The 19,502-nt window shown below is 34.5% G+C and overlaps 1 protein-coding gene across 6 annotated transcripts in view; it reads right to left on the bottom strand.

Moving 5' to 3' along the window:
* Window positions 1-19,502, bottom strand: part of APBA2 (amyloid beta precursor protein binding family A member 2) — a 339,818-nt gene that overhangs the window by 197,433 nt on the left and 122,883 nt on the right. The window lies entirely within an intron of this gene.

Below are 19,502 nucleotides of genomic sequence, written 5' to 3'. Positions count from 1 at the left end.
CTCATCCTTCTGGCTGGCAAATAAATTATCACACATTTAGAAAAAGTATGCTTAAGACCTGTCAGTTATCCCACAGAGATATTCATTCAAACCTGCCAATTCTGACTTGGTGACTAGAGGAAAACAATTCCTCGTAACCTTATGGCTCTTGGAAAGGAAAAAAAATTGAGCATTTCATCTTGTAATTGAAGAAAGTGGTCACATACCAATTAAATTTTAAACCTGTTCTAAAGTGTTTGTAAGTTTCACATAACCATAAAACAGCATTAAAAATTATGGAGACAAAATACAACTTTGAGAAAGTGTCCGCTTCTAATGATTTTTTTGTGCATTATGTATTTATGCTCCTTAAATTCCCTCAGCGAGGTTTTATCTTAGAAGCAAAGTCACCTATTACTCTGACTCACAACGAAACAATTCTATGTTTCTCTCTAAAGCAACTAACTTCCAAAAAATTAACTTTATTTTCAATACAGTAAAGATCTCTTTACTTGATGTTCTTGTTGAGCTATTTCCATTGTATATAGAATCATACTATCTTAAATGACTTCATGTTCTCAATAGAATAATAAATAAAAATAAGCCAAATATTATTTTACAGAGAAATACAGATTTACAAAATTGAATAAAAATCATATTCTTCCATCTTAGTATTCTTTTCTCAACAAATGTCCCAATAAGGATATTATAGAAGAAGAAAATTGTTTTATATTCCTGTTACTGTTCAATTATTTCACTTGTGTCTGATTCTCTATGACCTCCCTTGGGGTTTTCTCTTGGTAGTGAGTGGTTTGCCATTTCCTTCTCCATATCATTTTACAGATGAGGAAACTGAGGAAAATAGGGTCAAGTGATTTGTCCAAAGTCACACAGCCAATAAGTGTTTGAAGCTGAAGTTAAACTCAGGTCTTCCTGAATCCAAATCCAACACTCTATCCACTGTGTCATCTAGCTGCCCTAGAATTACATTATATGGTGACTTAAAAGATTAGGCATACCTTAGCTTCCATTATTGGCTATTTATGTATCTTTCACTCACAAATCCCCTTTGAATAAACATATTCATAACATGAAACAATGAATCTCAGAGCTGGACAGAAGCTTAGCATATACTTAGTATAGCCTGAACCAAGCCAAGAATTCTTCTATAATCCTTAACATCCCCAATTTTCCCTTGAGGATCTCAAGTAAAAGTTAACCTATTGGGGACAGCTAGGTGGTGCAGTGGATAGAGCATCAGCCCTGAAGTCAGGAGGATCTGAGTTCAAATATAGTCTCAGACAGTTAATACTTCCTGGCTATGTGACCCTGGGCAAGTCATTTAATCCCAATGGCCTCAGCAAAAAAAAAAAAAAAAAAAAAGTTAATCTACTTACTCCCTAGGTAATCCATTTCACTTCTGGATGGTTCCTATTAGGAAGCTTTTCTTACATCAAAATGAACTTTTCCATTCCTACCCTCTTACTGTTTCTCTTTAAGGCTTCATAAAACAAATTTAATTTATTTTTGATATAATAATTCTTCTTCAAAAAGTTACAGTAAATAGCATGTCCAGAGCCATGACTAGAATTTTACAACACAAGCAAAAACAGTTGATCTAAGCAGATTTTGGAAGTGAGGGTAAGGGGATCATACATCAGTGATTGCATTAAGGATACTCTGTAGATGTAGCCATGCTAAGAGAGAGGGTGAGTAGCTTTTTAACAGTTTAATCCTCCTTCCCTCAGGGACTGATGCCACCCAAAACTGAAAATAATGCCTCAAATGCAGTGTAAATGGAGCACTGTTTAGCTAGATTATCACCTAGTTAGTTCAATAGCCACTCTCTCTCCTCTTGTAGCCTAAAATTGCATTAGTTTCTTTGGCTGCCGTATTATATTGTTGACCTATATTAATCTAGAAGTCTACTAAAATGCCCAAATCTTTTTTTCTCCACATGGACTTTAGTCAAACCACACCTTTCCCACACTATGCTAGTGAATAAGTATTACCTCAGCTTTAGAAATTTGCATTTACCCTTATTAATTTTTATTCAACGTTTTATTGTAAACTCAACAATTATCAAACATGAACATTTTAACATACAAAAAAAAAAAGAATTAAAAAGAAGCCCTCTATTGAATTTCATCTTGTTTAATAGCCTATCTATATACTCTGAACCCTGGCTTTTGTTATTCAGTATGTTAACTAACACTCCTAACTAAAATTTTGATAATTATGCCATTCATTTCTTCATCATGTTATTGATTTTTTAAAATATTAACTAATCCAGGGTCAAGCATAGAACTCCAAAAAACAATTATGTTCAGTTATAGCCATTAAAGACTACTTTTTGGTTCCCAGACATAATGGTATTACCAATATCAATCTGGGGTAATGAGTTTTATAATTTATTCTATACTGCATAAAACAGAACTTCCTATTTTTTGTTTTAACCTTAATTCACTCTCAAGTTCTGAGAAGTATCTATTTTACTGAGATGGATGTGACAGAGCCAAAATTTTTTGTGATTATATGAGTGAAACTCTACATAAACTGATGATCCATTACTGACACGTACGGTCAACACTGTTCTACCCTGGCATCTAAAGATCCACTTGCAAGACAGAAGTAGATACTAGGGAAAGAATAAATTAATAAATCCCAGAAAGAAAAGAGAGATAGATGGTTACAGGAAAACTGACTCCCCAGATAGAGACCACAGTCACAGTTAGAGCTGAAAGTGACCTTAGGGATCAATTCATCTAATCTCCTCATTTTAACAAGCAGGAAACAGAGACCCAGAGAGGATTAAGTGACTTGCCTGAGATAATTTAGTTAGTAGTAGAAGTGGGAATGTGCACTGTATACAGGTGAATTGAATGTTTGTTTGTTTTTTTCCTGGCTAATAAAAGAACATTAAAAATTGATTTAAATCAACTTAAACTTTAAAATGACACAAAGTATCTGGTCAAACTGAGAGTTGTTGAAGACCCTACCTTAAAAAGACCAAGATATCCTATTTCATCCAGGGCCCTCTCCAGTTGTCCTGATATATATCTGACTACTAGACCCAGATGGCTCTGGAGGAGAAAGTGAGGCAGGTAACCTTGCACAGCCCTCCCTCCTTTAAATTCAATTCATTTGAAAGTCATGGCATCATTTCCCTGCTGGTCCTCTTCCAAAAACAAAGGACAAATAACAACAATACAAGATAATTATTGTAGACATTTTGGACTTCTGGTCATTTTCCTTGCGTATGTTATTTTAAATGGTTCTAGTCTGTTTCCTTTAAAAAATTGTATTTCCTATTGATCTGTGATTCCTTTCAGATTCCCAGCCCCTCCTGACTAAGGCATATCCTTCCCAGACAAGTTGTCTTTCCAGGATGCCAAAGTCTTTGATTCAATTACAAATCCCAGTCAAAAGGCATCCCTTTGAATTCCAATAGGAGATCCAGACTTGTCCCAACCCCCACTGGGTCTGAGCCAACTTGGCTCTCCCAGCCCCCACTAGGACACTCAATATAAAAGAGCCAAACTAAAATCCTCTCTTTGCAGAGGTTCCAAACATGCCAGGTATGCTATGCTTGGGATGCCAAGGGCCTTTGTCCACTGGAATACTCTTTTCCAGTGTTATCCTCTCTTTATCCTCACCTATTTCCCTAACTAGACTTTATGCCTCTCTGTCAGGGTTTCTTACCTTACTTCCCAATTCCTATAATAAATATCTTCAATCAATCTAGGTTTTCGGATCTGTAAATTCCTTTACAAAGAACTGTGCCTCCAGAAGGGAATCCCCAAAACTCCTGACCCTTGCACTGAATCCGAAGGGGTGCAGGAGAGCCAAACCTCTCCCTTTGGTTTCCCGAACCTGCCACCAGACCTTATCATTTAACTCCCTGACCACCGGAAACCCAAATCTGATTTTGGTTCCCTAAATCTAAATCTTATCACTTGTATCCACTAATAATAATGTAATGGGCTTAATTCCTGGGTTCAATTCCTGTCTCAGATACTTTTGTAGCTTTGTGATTCTTGGTAAGTTATAGAATTTCTCTGGGCCTCTGTTAAATCATCTGTAAAATAAGAGTGTTGAACCCGTGTCTGACTTCTAAGGTCTCTTCCAGCTCTATACCTAAAAAAGAGTCATGGGCTTCTTAAGGAAACAATTGGACAGGGAAATAAGGAAGCTATAACCCATTCTGCAGTGAACCTTAAATGAGGGGAAACCAGTTAAAAAATTTAGTTGCAACAATGGAAAAGCACACATAGATTAAATCTCTCTGGGATCTTAGGGAAGAGGAATAGAAGGGAACCAACAGAAAACAGGAATGGAACTGCAGAGGATCCTTTGAGGATTTAACTGACATAAGGCTGTACTTCCCCATAATCTCTTTGTATTTATGAATTCTCTAAACATGGCCAAATTGTACTTGCTCATTCCATTAGCCATTTTACAGAATTCCTTGATTGTGTCTTCTTCATTTAAGCAAAAGCAAACCTTCTTTTTCTTGATAATACTTTTTGGAATAACCTTCTAATTTTTATAATCCCTAAAATGAGAACAAATTAAAACGTCCTTCTCTCCATGTTTCCTGCATTCTACTCTTTTTCCTCCTCTTCCTCCTCTTTATTTTCTTCCTCCTTCTCTCTCTCTCTCTCTCTTTCTCTCTCTCTCTCTCTCTCTCTCTCTCCCCCCTCTTCCCTCTTTCTCTCCCTCCCTCCCTCCCTCCCTTCCTTCCTTTCTGTGTATGTGTATATATGTGTATATAAATGAAGTTCCTGAGATTCATCCTTTTGGAAACTCTTATGTTAATTCCCTCTGTGTACCCAAATAACATTCCCTCACCCAAAACACATACACATATTACAGCACAGGGGGGACACATTGTTTAAAAGGCTAGATATCTGAAATATAAATTTATCTGTTTAACAGAGTGGCTCTAGTATTCCTTGCAATTCCTGAGATATAGTAAGTATTAAGAAAATACCTGTTGATAGACTTAAAGAATCAGGTCAAAGTCCAACTCTGCTATTTATTATCTGGTTACTTTAATGAAGCTTCAGTTTGCTTATCTGCAAAATGAGGCAATTGGACTATACAGCTTCTGTGTTCCTTCCATTTCAGCTTTATGTGAGATTTGTCTGAGATTCAAAGTGAAATAACTTGCCTATGGTTCTATACCTACTCAGTGTTAAGAGGCAGGCTTAGATTTGGCCTTCCTGACTGAAATTAACCTCTCTATTCTTTATATACCATATCTTTGTCATGCCATAGGAAAGTTCTGTGGTGAATCAAATTCCTCGCCCAAAGCAGGCTAAAACTTTTTATGATCTAAAAAAATAACTAGATAGATAGATAAATAAACATACAAGATGCCCAGAGAATAAGTGACTTGCCTAAACCCAAGTCTTTGGATCATAGATGTAGAATAGTGGTTCTTAATGTGAGGTCCACATACCAGGTACAAAGGGGAATCTCAAGGAATCTCTGAACTTGGATGGGGGGAATGTTATTTTCACTTTTCCTAACTTCTAATTGAAATTTAGTACTTATTGTGAATGTAAGCAACAAACCACAGCAGTAGTAGGTTCAACAAGACTGACAATGGCAGTGATGATACACAAAAAATGTTAAGAACCTGTGGTTTTGAGCTACGTAGGCTCACTCCTCATTTTACAGAGGGGGAAACTGAGGACTGAGAAAGGTAAGTGATTTGTCCATGTCTAAGTATCATAGTGGGTTTTGAACACAGATCCTTTAACTTCAGAATTACAGGTTCTTCTGTATCATATTGCCGCCTCTAAATCCAGGTACTTTACTACACTAAGCTGCCTATGTAATTTCTTGAAAAAGAGTGCCATTACTCAAACTGCAGGGTCAGTCAATCAAATAATAAATATTTATTCAGAGACTACTATGTGCCAGGCACTACACTATACATAGAGCCTTTATAAAGAAGGCAAGAGGCAGTCACTGCTCTTGAGGGCTCTAGGTGGCTTTTGCATAAAACATTTCAATTCAAATGCAAACAAGGAAATTTGCCAAGCAGGTGCACATGCAGCAAACACACAACATTCAATGCTAAGAAGGGGGAAAAGGTGACTTCTCATTTAGGATATTGTATTCAAAATGCAATTTACAATCAATTCAAAACACCCAAATCCATCAGCTGTATGACTTAAAATATCACAGGGTTCTTTTTAATTTCAAACATTGTCTGCTAAGGCAGTTAGCAGTTGATTTCAGCATTAATTAACTTTCTTACAGGATGCCATTTAAAATGTCATAAGTTTTATATCATTCCACTGGCACATTTCTGGTAGTTGAAAGAATCCTCAATCAAATGCAGTTTTGAATCAAGCTCTTTGTTTCTCCAGAACATCAGATCATCAAAAGCTACAGAATATTATCTATAACTTATTCATTGATTCTTTACGTATTCAAAGAATTGACTTCTAGAAATAGGGAATAAGTGGGGAGGACTGATCACTGACCCAGGAAGAAAGATTCTGAAGACATCTAGCCCTAAAATGGGCTGGAAGAAAGGCAGGCCCTAAGACTCTTCCTTTCCCTGTAGATACATGAATTACTTCTGTAATCTAAACCTGATGATTTAGTCCCAAATTTTCTAAAGCAGAAAATGCTAGTTCTTTAAAAATATGGAAAATCTCCAAAGATGGAAGGGGAAGAAAGCTTCCTAATACTCAGAGTAGTGCCATGAAGTTTTCAGTTCATTCTAGAGGCTTAGGATCAGAGACTTAGACTTGAAAGGTCATCTAAACCCTGGTCCAATCTCTTCATTTTATAGATGAGAAAAGATATCCCATTGAGTTTAAAGCACTCCCCAAGTTACTGAAGTAATAATCAGTAGATAAAAGTTGTGAAAATGTTGAGGTCTAGATTTGGGGTACCTAAATGAAATTAGGGTTTAGTTAAGGTCTAGTGGCAGGTTTGAGGTACAGGAAGTCAAACAGAGCTCCCCTGCAATCCCCTTGGATTTGGCGCAAGGACACGGCCATAAATGAGGTCTAGTAGCAGTGCGAGTCCCCAATAAAAGCATTTTTTAGCCCTAGAGCTAGATTGATAAAAGAGGTTTATTATTGAGTTTAGAAGTAGGAGATAGGTGAAGGTAGAGATAAGGAGGGCACTGGACAGAGGGTCCAGTGGACAGAGAGTCCTCACTTGGCTGGTATGTTTGGAATCTCTGCAAAGAGGGGTTCCCAGCTTGGCCCTTTTATAGTAGGAGACTTAGCTCGAGGGGCTTTTGGATGTAGCCCCAAAGTTGGCTCAGATCCAGGTGGGGCTGGGACAGGTCCAGATCTTCTACTGGAATTCAAATGGACCAGGATTTATGAGTCAAAGGGTAATTTACATTAACTAGGGGGGGTTGGGAATCAAAGATTGGAATCTTTCCCACATCAAAACCAGTCAAATCTTTGACTCCAAATCTAGTACTCTTCTTCCTCTGCAAAATGTCACTTCATCCTTGAAAAAGTTTCTCCTGGAGCTTTCAAAACTTTTAAATTTTGGATTCATGACTCACTCCCCAATTCCCTGGAACTTTACCTTCCTTGAATCTTGCCTTTCTTAAAACTCCTGAACTTCAAGATTACTGACTTGACCTCCCAGTCTTAAATGACCAAAAATACCTCAGTCATTTCTGTCTACTGTCCACTACCACCCATGATTACTTCAGCCTCAATCCTAGCAACAAAGAACATAGCTCTGACTAACCTAGCATTCCACGTATGAATAGGTCAGTGAAGTCTAAGGAGATTGAAAAGGTTGATTTTTAAAAGAAGTCTTTCAGTCTTTTAAAAAATAATTCAATACCAAAAAAAAAGAGCTGCATTATTTTATATGGTTCACTGCTTAAAGGTGTTATTGTACTCTGTTGCTAGTCTGGGATTTAAAATTTTTCTTGTTTGGAAAGTCCTGCCAGAATTTATTTAGTTTTTCTCTGGGAACTATAATGGGCTGCATGGTTCCTGTGGAATGGTTATAGTTCCATCATTTCTCCAATGTGGGAAACCTTTCTTATAAAGATGATTTTTGTAAAGAAAAAGGGGAATAGCTTTCAAAAACCTGAGTGCTACAATCTGAGTTGGTAGCTTTAAATTTATACACTAAGGAAAAGATTACAATTAATTAAAGTCACCATTTCCAGTATATTAGTTTTAAAAAATGCTCTTCCTTTCCCACTCCTAAAAATAAACTCTACAGTTTGTTTATTTTTTAAAAATCACTTCTTAAGAGTCAATATGGAATTTGTGAATACATAATGGCACTATTTTACATGTGAAATTTGGATTAGAAATAAAAATACATCCGTTACTAGACACCTAATTCTGCTTGGAGAAAACTCTCAAGGTTCAGGTATGCAGCAAAGTTTTTTGTCTCTTACTTCCTTTAGTCCATAAAGAAATGGTCATGGTTAAACTAAACCTAATTTTCCTTTTGAGAAAAATTTCATTTATTAAAGTCATTCATTTAGAAAACAGTTCAAGTAATGTTCTTTATTCTTAGAAGTTGACGTTGTCTTATTGGAGGAAATGATTACCATCAACTTGGTTCTATTTCTGAAGGTTCTCCTACATTACTTTATACTTACAAACTTATCAGGTCAGATTTCCTAGGTTATAGGCACAAAAGGAAAAAAGTTCTTATGAATATGAAAAATGACAACAGAAGAAGAAGTAGGCTATTAATATGTATAATAGTGAACATTAATAATATGACATACGCTTAAAAGCCATGATGATGAAATAAGAAATCACCTGGAAAACTTGAAAAAGTTATGTGGGCAATGGTTTCACTTCAGTAAGGAGAGAATCATCCTTTGCCTAATTCTATTAAGTTTAAAGGATCACTGTAAACCACATTAGTTAAATTAATGAAAGCAAAGTTTCCTTTAAACTTTAGGGTTGTAAGACCAAAAACTCTAAGCACACCTTTTGTTGGCACAAATAAAGTTAAACTTTGTCCAGAAGGTAAGTTGAGACAAAAAAAGGTTCAATCCTCTCAAACTCTACCATCAATCTGTCATGCTCACCCTCTGATACTCCAAAAGTGTTCTAGAATATAATGAAAGAATAGATAAGGCTATCTTCTCAGGATCCATTTTTTTAAACAGAACCAATGCAGTCATGTATCTTTCCCCAAGTCTCCTGAAAACAAGTGATTCATGGGAATATTTGGAGTAAAGAGTAAGAACAAGCAAGCACTAGGCAAAATTCAAAAGGACTGATTTCTCATTCTACTGTTCTCTCATCTACTGTTGCTTCCCTATTTTCAGGTCTTCATTTCTAATGTATTAATGTAAAGGCTTTGAAAAATTCTATATGAGGGAGCAAAACGAAGATGGCAGAGAATAAACAGGTCTTTACCTAAGCTCTTCATAGTATCCCTCAAATAAACACCAGATCAAGCCTCTGAACTGGTTTTGTAGTGACAGAACTCACAAATATTTGGAGTGTAACACATGTGCAGCACAAGATAGTTTGGAAGAACTTCAGAAAAGGTTGGGCTGGGTGAGGAGTGAGGTAGATGAGCACAGGCACAGCACAGGTTCTTAGGGCAGTGGGAAGTCCACACACTGAGTAATCTACCAAGAGACTCTCAGCCAAAACACAGCAATTGGCTACTCTGTCCTGGTTAGAAGCCAGTGCATTAGCAAATTACCTGTGAGACATCCAACACAAATACCTAAGGCAAATAGAGAGACTCTCAACCCTGGAATAACATGGTACCTGGTCACACATACCCAGCACAGAAGGGATACCAGCATCACCAGCCCCAGAGCAGCATGAAACTGCTGTTGCCTATAGAGGAAGCTTGGGACAATCTTCCCTTTGCCTTAACAGCAAACCTCAAACTTTAAACATGGTCAAAAAAGCAAAAAGAGCTCTGACCATAGATACTTTTATAGAGACAGAGAACAGACCTCAAACCCTGATGATGATACTAAAGTTAAATAATCTCCAGATGAAGCCCCAAAGGATAATATGAGTTGGGCCTTATCTCACAAGCCTTTCTTGGAAGAATTAAAAAAGGAGCTTAAAAGAGAATAGAAGGAAAATGGAGAAAAGAAATGAGAACATTGCAGGAGAGTTTGAAAAAGGAAACACACAATTATCTGAAGAAAACTTAAAAATTGACTTAGTGAAGTGGAAAAATCATATAACTCCCTACAAAATAGACTTGACAAAAGAGAAAAAGCATATAACTCCCTACAAAATAGATTTGAAGAGGAAAAGGAATTCTACTGGAAGAGGAAAATGGAATTAAAATGGGGTAAATTATATTTCATTAACAGACAAAAAGACCTTTTACAACTGAAGGAAAGAAGGGAGAAGGATAGCATTATGTGAATCTTACTGTCATCAGACTTGGGTCAAAAAGAGAAAATTAGACATATTTAGCATCACAGAGAAACTTGTCTCATTCTATGGGAAGTAGGAGTTGAAAGATATAAGAAAGAGGGAAGGGCTGTAAAAAGGAAGGGATATTTGAGGGAAGTGATAGTCAGAAGCAAAATATTGGAAAGGAGCAAAAAGGGGGAAAGAAAGAGAAAAGTGCAACTAGGGAAAAACAAGATGGCAGGAAATACAGAGTTAGTAATTTTAACTGTGAATGTGAATGGAATAAACTCTCCCATAAAACAGAAGCAGATAACAGATTAAATTAAAAGCTAGAATTCTACCATATGTTGTTTACAAGAAAACACATTTAAAGCAGAGTGACATTCTGAGTGAAGATAAAAGAATCTATTATGCTTCAGTTGAAGTAAAAAAAAAAAAAAAAAAAAAAAGCAGGGGTAGCTATCCTGATGTCAGATCAAGCAAAATCAAAAATAATGGGTACTATAGATAATGAAGTAACACCAATACTAAATATATATGCACCAAATGGTATAGTATCCAAATTCCTAGAGAAGTTAAAAGACAGCTGCACAATGAATTAGACAGAAAAACTATTACTACAGGTAATCTCAATCTTACTGTCTTAGAATTAGATAGACCAAACCACAAAATAAATATGAAAGAAGTTAAGGAGATAAATAAAATTCTAAAAAAGATAGATATGATAGGCTTTTGGAGAAAATTGAATGGAGACAGAAAGGCATATACTTTTTTTTCAGTAGTACATAGAACCTATACAAAAATTGACCATGTATTAGGGTGGAAAACCCTCAAAATCAAATGCAGAAAGGCAGAAATAGTAAATGCATTTTTCAGATCATGATTCAATAAAAGTTACATGCAGTAAGAGGCCAGGAGAGAATAGACCAAAAATTAGGAAATAGAATAATCTAATCCTAAAGAATGAGTGGGTGAAACAACAAATCAGACACAATTAATTTCATCTGAGTGAATGACAATAATTTGACAACATACCAAATTTATGGGATGAAGCCAAAGCAGTTCTTAGGGGAAGTTTTATATTTATATTTCTAGATGCTTACTTGCATAAAATAGAGAAAGAGAAGTTTAATGAATTGGGCATGCAACTGAAAAAGTTAGAAAAATTTAAAATTAAAACCCCCAATTCTATATCAAATCTGGAATTTGGAAAATAAAAAGGGGGATTAATAAAATTGAAAGTAAGACAACTATTGATTAAAAACAAAACTAAGAAACCAACAAAATAGATACATCTTTAGTTAATTTGATTAGAAAAAGGAAAGAAGAAAATCAAATTGTTAGTATCAAAATTGAAAAAGGAAAACTTTCCACCAATAAAGAGGAAATTAAAACAATAATTAGGAGTTTTTTGCCCAACTATATGTCAATAAATCTGATAATAAGTGAAATTGAGGAATATTTACCAAAAGTATTTACAAAAATTTACCAAAAAAATTTATAAAAGAAATTTACAAAAAAAAAAAAATAGCTTGCCCAGTGTAAGAGGAGGAAATAAATTACTTAAATAGTCCTAAGTTATGAAAAGTAATTGAACAAGCTTTTAATCAACGCCCTAAGAAAAAATCTCCAGGGCCAGATAGATTTACATGTGAATTTTGCCAAACATTTAAAGAACAATTAATTCCAATACTATGCAAATTATTTGGAAAAATAGGGAAAGAAGGAGTTCTACCAGATTCCTTTTATGACACAGGTAAGGTGCTGTTACCTAAACTAGGTAGGGTCAAAACAGAGAGAAAATTATAGGCCAATTTCCTTACTGAATATTGATGCAAAAATTTTAAGTAAAATATTAGCAAAGAGATTACAGCAAGTTATCCCCAGGATTATACACCATAACCAAGTAGGATTTATACCAGAAACGCAGGGCTGTTTCAATATTAGGAACATTATTAGCATAATTAACTATATTAATGACCAACTAGCAAAAATCATATGATTATCTCAAAAGATGCAGAAAAAACATTTGACAAAATCCAGTACCCATTCCTATTAAAAACACCATAGACTATAGGAATAAATGGAGTTTTCCCTTAAAATGAACAGTAGCATCTATTTAAAAATCATCAGCAAGTATTGCATGTAATGGAGATAAACTAGAATCATTTGAAATAAGATCAGGGTGAAACAAGGTTGCCACTTTCACCATTATTATTCAATATAGTATTAGAAATATTAGCTTTGACACTGAGAAGAAAAAGAGATTAAAGGAATTAGAGTGGGTAATAAGGAAACCAAATTATCACTCTTTGCAGATGATATGAAACTATACTTAGAGAATCATAGAGAATCAACTAAAAAAACTACTAGAAACAATTGGCAACTTTAGTAAAGTTGCAGGATACAAAATAAATTCACAGAAATCATCAGCATTTTATATATTACCAACAAAGTTCAGCAAACAGCAAGAGATACAAAGAGAAATTCCATTTAAAATAACTGTCAATAAGTTAAAATATTTGGGAGTCTACCTGCCAAGGCAAACTCAGGAACTATATGAACACAATTATAAACACTTTTCATACAAATAAAGTCAGATCTAATCAATTGGGAAAATATCCAGTGCCCATGAGTAAGCTGAGCCAATATAACTAAAATGACAATACTACCTAAATTAATCTACTTATTCAGTGCCACACCATTCAAACTCCCAAGAAATTACTTTACAGAGTTAGAAAAAACAATAACAAAGTTCATCTGGAAGAACAAAATGTCAAGTAATTCAGGGAATTAATGAAAAAGAAATGCAAATGAAGGTGACCAGACATAAAACTATATTATAAAGCAATGATCATCAAAACTATTTGCTACTGGCTAAGAAACAGAGCAGTTGATCAGTAGAATAGGTTATGTTCACAGGACAAAATAGTATAATAATATTCTAAATTTTTCTCTACATTTTCAGAGATACTCCCATCCGATAGTGTAACCAAAGAAGCAAAAAAAATAATATTAGCCATCATCTTAGTAACTTTTGGCAAAATCCTGCTACTCTGGATATTGTATAAACAGTTATCTTAGTCCCACACATTGCTACAGAGATGACATGCCACTACATACGTCACAAAGGCAGATTAAAGATGAAAGGGAAAGTCATTTTGAGGGACTTTCATCCTATTATTAATATCTGAAAAAAAGCCTGAATTCCAGCAAATTGAGAAAAGAGAATTTTTTAATGCAAGTTGTATAATACAATAACACCCCAATCCACATATATATTTTTACTTAATCTTTTTCTATGTGGTACTGAAATTAGGCCATGGATAGATGACATACTGATTCTTATTGGCTAAAGGGTGTTTTAATGATTTTTACCTATCTGCTAATGATCTAATTTTGGAAAACATTAAAGTTGAAATTAACTATATATTTCATTGCAAAAATTAGGAATGTTTTAAAAGAAAATATGCCTATTAACATAAAATAATGCTTATTCTCAGGGCTGAACTAACAACTTTGTCACTCCAATGACCTGCGCAAGAGTCACCATTATTTGGCAAAACACTTGATCTCATTGTGCCTCAATTTTGTGATATATAAAATGAGGGGGTTGGTCTAACCGGCCTAGGAGACCCCTCCTAGTTCTAAAATTCTTTGATTCTCTAACTCTACTTAGGAATTGAGTTCTCTCTGCATTATAACTAGTGAATGGCAAAATACTTTAATATTTGCAAAAATTTGTAATCTCATCAATGTGATCACCCCTTCTCTTAACATAAATTGCCTTGAAAGATGTTATGGACAAAAAAAACTCATCACCCTAGAGGCAATCTGGTTATGAGTCTCTACACTTAGCTAGACTGATTCTCTGATAACAGGAATAAAGTTAATCACTGAGTCCGAACTTAACACCTATCTAGTTTAGACTTAACAGACCTTAAGTTCTACTGGCATAGTTTTTTTTTCCTTAAATTTAATAGCCTTTTATTTACAGGTTATATGTATGGATAACTTTACAGCATTGACAATTGCCAAACCTCTTGTTCCAATTTTTCCCCTCCTTCCCCCCACCCCCTCTCCCAGATGGCAGGATGACCAGTCTACTGGCATAGCTTTTGAGAACACTGTGGTCATCTCTGCTCCATAGTGAGATATGAAAGTAGGACTTTGGTGGATGGTGATAAAATAAATATTGTAGAAGGGATCATTCATATTTTGCATTGTTGCATTGGCCTCTTCAAAAAACTTATACTGTCCAAAGAAGTAGTTATTTATACTTCTTTCTAGATATTCCTTCAAAACTAAACCAAAACAAACCAAAAGAAACAATTTTCAATTATTTTACAAAACAAAAATCAAATATGGATCTGATATGTCATTAGATATGTATGATTTGATACCATCAAAAGTATAATATTCAATAATAGCTAACATTTACAGAAGTATTCTTTAAAGTTCAGCTATATTTTCTATTCATTCCTCTCAATCAATCAAAAAGTATTTACTAGGGTACTGTGCAAGGTGCTACAGATACAAAGACAAAGGCAGAAATACTACTTGCCCTTTTGGAATTTACATTCTACAAAATTTACATATATGTATATGTGAAGTTTAGTAGGAGGTACTAGCAGTGAAAGGAAACAGGAAAGGTCTCATGTAGAATATAGTGTTTGAGTTGATCTTTGAAGGAAACTAGGGATCCTGAAACATGGAAATGAAGATGTATTTCATACATGTGAAAAAACTGGTGTGAAGGTGGCAGATGGAATGTTGAATGTATATAATGGCAAGATAGTCAATTTGGCTAGACTGCAGCTTTCCTGGAAAGAAATAATGTGTAATAAAAATAGAAAGGTAGATTGGACCAGATTTCAAATGTTGTAAAATGCTTTAAAATATTTTATTTGATTCTGTAGGTAATAGGAGACACTAGAATTTAACAAATAGAAGAATTAGATGATTAAATCTGTACAGTAGGAATATTGATTTGGCAAGTGTGTGAAGGGTGAATTGGAGAGGGGAGAAGTTGAAGCAGAGAAACCATTTAGAAAGCTGTTATAATAGAGATCCTATGAGACAGAAAAGACAAGATTTGGCAACTAGGTGAACATGGGACAAAATGAGTGAGGAATCATGAAAGTTCAGAATAGAGGTAAAATTTTTTGGGAAATATATTAAGTTCTATTTCACCATGTTGTATTGAAGAAATCTATAAGACATCCATTTTAAATTTTTAGGAGATAATTAGTAATGTGGATTTGAAGATAGAAGAAAGAGTAGGGCTAAAAATACAGAACCAGCAGTTATAAGCATCGAGATAATTGCTAAACTCATGAAAATCAATCACCAAGGTATTTTAAAGAGAAAAGAGAAGGGACCAATGATAGAGTCTTGGAGCATATGCACAGTTATGAGGCATCTCATGACAATGATCCACCAAACATGTTCAAAATTAAGCATGTTAGAAAGAGTTGCCAAACACATAGGAGAATCAAGAGAACCCAAAGAGGGGAAAGTAAATAAGAAGAAATTGTGATTGATAAGTCAGATCCTGCAAAGAGGTCAAAGAAGACAAGGACTGGGGGAAAAAAAGGATATCAAATTTTACAACTACGAGATCACTAATTGCCATTAGAAAAAGTGGTTGTATTTGAATGAAGATTCATAAACTAGATTATAAAAAGTTTAGATGAAGAGAGAGAACAAAAATAGTTGGCCTCTTCAAGGAATTTGGCTGAAAAGAGAAATGATAGTGGTTACTCATGGTGGGGAGACCTAGAGTCAAAAGACTCATTTTCCTTGGTTTATATCTGACCTCAGACACTTACTAGATGTGTAACTCTGTGCAAATCACATACTCCTATTTTCCTCAGTTTCCTCATCTACAAAATGAACTAGAGAAGGAAATGACAAACCACTCCAATATCTTTGTTAAGAAAACCCCAAATGGAGTTACAAAGAGTCAGATACAATTGAAAATGACTGAACAACAAGAAAAGAAAAACTTATGGGGATGATAAGAGTTTATTGAGAATGAGGGACAGTTGAACATGTCTGTTAACAACAATGAAGAGCCCATCAGATAGAAAGGAACTGAAAATTAGAGGAAGCAGGGATGATAGCAAAGGCAATCTAATGAAAAAAAATACTAGGGGACAGACTCAAGTGTACACAGAGATGGTCTAGGCAAGAAGGGCTACTTCTTCATCAGAGACAAAAGTGAGGCATAATGTCGAAGAGTTATGAAATAAAGATGATGACAAAAGAGTGTCCATAGAGAATGACTTCTCTTTTCTTAATTAAAGATAAGACAAGAACTTCAACTGTGATGGTAGAAAGAAAAGATGCTATGTGTTTAAATGAAAAACAGTTTTGAAGTTTTAAACAGAGAATCAACTAAGGATTAATAGATTCTGTACCAAGGCCCTAGATAAGGTTATATAACTCTAAAGGGGTCCCAGTCAATATGACTGCATTACCTTTCTTCAAATTTCTTTCAGCAGCAAGAAAATAGGAGAAGAGGTGAATGAAGATGTATTCTGACTGATACTGATATATTCTGACTGATACTAGAACTAAAGTGTCAAGGAGTTCAGGGGGAAACATTTTTAAAAGGCTGAAACCAATACTAGAAAATAAGGTCATGAATGTTTTGTAGAGGAGCTAGACCTCCATGAAACATAGAAGATAGGAGTACAGAAAAAAGAAATCTAATCAGAGGAAATTTAATTATGGAGTAAAAATTCTAAGAATTGTCATTTTAAAATATATAATTGGATGCTAATATCTAATTAGCAATTAATATATATTTGAAAATAATTTTATTTTTAAAAATTATTCACAGACATACTAGTTTAGTTTTCATAAACATCTCTTACAGATGAAAGCATATGATCTTAGCCCCTGCTTTTCAAAACTACAATTTTCTTGTAGGTTCTTGAAAAAATGTATTTTTACACCAATTTCAAAATTTCAGGATAGCTACTTAGCTAACTTTACATATATAACAAATATAATAACTACAGTCCTATTCTCTCATATGGATTTTGCATTATAAAATGAAAAAGTAACTTGCAATACTGCTTCCAAATTATTCTTCTATAAATAATATCAGAGAATAAAGCATTAAACAATGAAATGAGAGCTTTCTCAAACTGTAAAAGAATTATGATAAATATTCATGGTTAATAAATTTTTATACCAAAAAAGCTATGTTAGATATCAAAGATCACCAATGCATTGATCTAAGTTTTAAGAGATCATCTCATTCAATCTCCTTATTCTACGAATAAGAAAACTGACTTGACAAATAAGAGATGTGCTTGAAGATATGCACCTCAAAGTATAGTTGCTGCTCATAGGCCCTAAAATACTACTGATTAGTGTGGAATATTTGACCTACTCCATTTGTAATCTGGGCTGGTTCATTCCTTGGGAAGCTTCCTTAATCTCCTGTATGGGGATTTATATTGGTGCCAGATAGTGCAAACCAAGTCAGTTTTAGATCATCACATCTCCAGAGCTTAAAGTGATCTACCTAATTCAGTTTTCCCAGTAGCAATATGCTTGACCATATAGCTAAATTATTGTTGTAACTGAGACCAAAAATGCAAATTTCCTAACACCCAAGTCCAATAATCTTATAACTATATCCTACAGTAGTCAATCCAGCATAGCAAAACAATCTAGTAGTAATAGTTTAAAAGGTAGTAATAAAAAATTAAAAAGATAAATGATTTAACTTTTAATTTTCTATAACAATTAGAAGAAAAGCTTATTATTCAACTATATAGTCATTTAAAGCAAGAATGAGTAGACTTGACTTTAAACAGGCATGTCTTAATTCGACAGACATCTGTGATTTTACATTCTGTCTGGGAAATTTTGACATTTATCTTGTATATGTTTTATCTTTTTTATTTGATATGATCTACAAACTTTCTCTTGAAAGAAACTTTTGCCCTCTTTTACTTTCTTGTACTTATTAAAAATCTCAAGAAAAAATGTAAATAGAAATTCTAATTGGAATTGCCTGGGAGGGCCATTCTCAACTCTAATCTCTAGGAATCATTCAAATTACATTGGGGACAGATTCTGGGATTATCAGTTGACCATAGATTTTCTTCTTTGTGATTATTGTTCACAGAATCATAGACTTTTTAAAACAGAAAGTGTGCTTTAGAACTTTTTACTTATTTGAGACCCTCAATTCTGTATCCTGTCAGTCACCATAAATTTCAGCCTTTCCCGCTACTGAAATCACATAGGGGTAGAATTACATATGTGTGGTATCTTGGAAAACATCATTAATAGAGACATCATGTCACCAATCTAATTAGGATTTTATCTACTAACTTCTCCTTAAGTTGGTGCTCTCCCTGTTCTCTGACTAGAAAATGCCTATTTCTTTCCATTCTGATCTCTGATTCAGAGCCATTTTCTGTCCAGTTTAAAACAAAAACCATACAAAAATAAAAAAAAAAACACCTTTTCCCTACACAATTATTTTCTCTGACTCTACCTCTTTTGCCTCAGTTTTTATCCTTTCCTTAATTATTGACAAATGCTCCCTCTTCTCCTAGATCCTTTCCTTTTGTTCTCCTTCCAACTCTTGGCACTCATTGAAATCTAGCTTTCTCCTGAAGACACCTAGTTATTATACTCTCTAATGTTGTGACTTCTTCACTATTTTCTCACTTATCATGGTAAAAGCAAGAATTGGAATATTTTTTAGTCCCCCCTTCACCAAATAAAGGTGAAGCATCCCTCTAAAGCCAAAAAAGCATCCCTTTCCTTCTTCTTGATAAGAGACGGAAAGGGATAAGAAATGATGGCAAAAGCAGATACAAGGAAAACAAGTCAATCAGTCAATGAACATTTATTAAGTGCCTATTGTGTTAGGCTCTGCATTAAGTGTTAGACAAATGTTATCAAGAGACAAAGGAACAGCCTTTGAGTTATGAATAGAAACAAAAAACATGAACATAGATTTCAAGAGAGAGTGGAAGACAGAAGGATCTGACACGAGTCAATGAATCAAGAAGAGTCAGACAGGATTAAATAGTAAGAGGTATGAGTAGAACCAGAAGGCAATGATGATGTGAAAACTGGTATAGGTCAAGAAAGACATGAATGAAGAAAAAGGCCTATAAC

The sequence above is a fragment of the Sarcophilus harrisii genome, chromosome 2, assembly GCF_902635505.1.
Source record: "Sarcophilus harrisii chromosome 2, mSarHar1.11, whole genome shotgun sequence".
NCBI lineage: Eukaryota > Metazoa > Chordata > Mammalia > Dasyuromorphia > Dasyuridae > Sarcophilus > Sarcophilus harrisii.
Note: the sequence above shows the minus strand (reverse complement) of the source record. Positions and strands in the feature narration are given on the sequence as shown.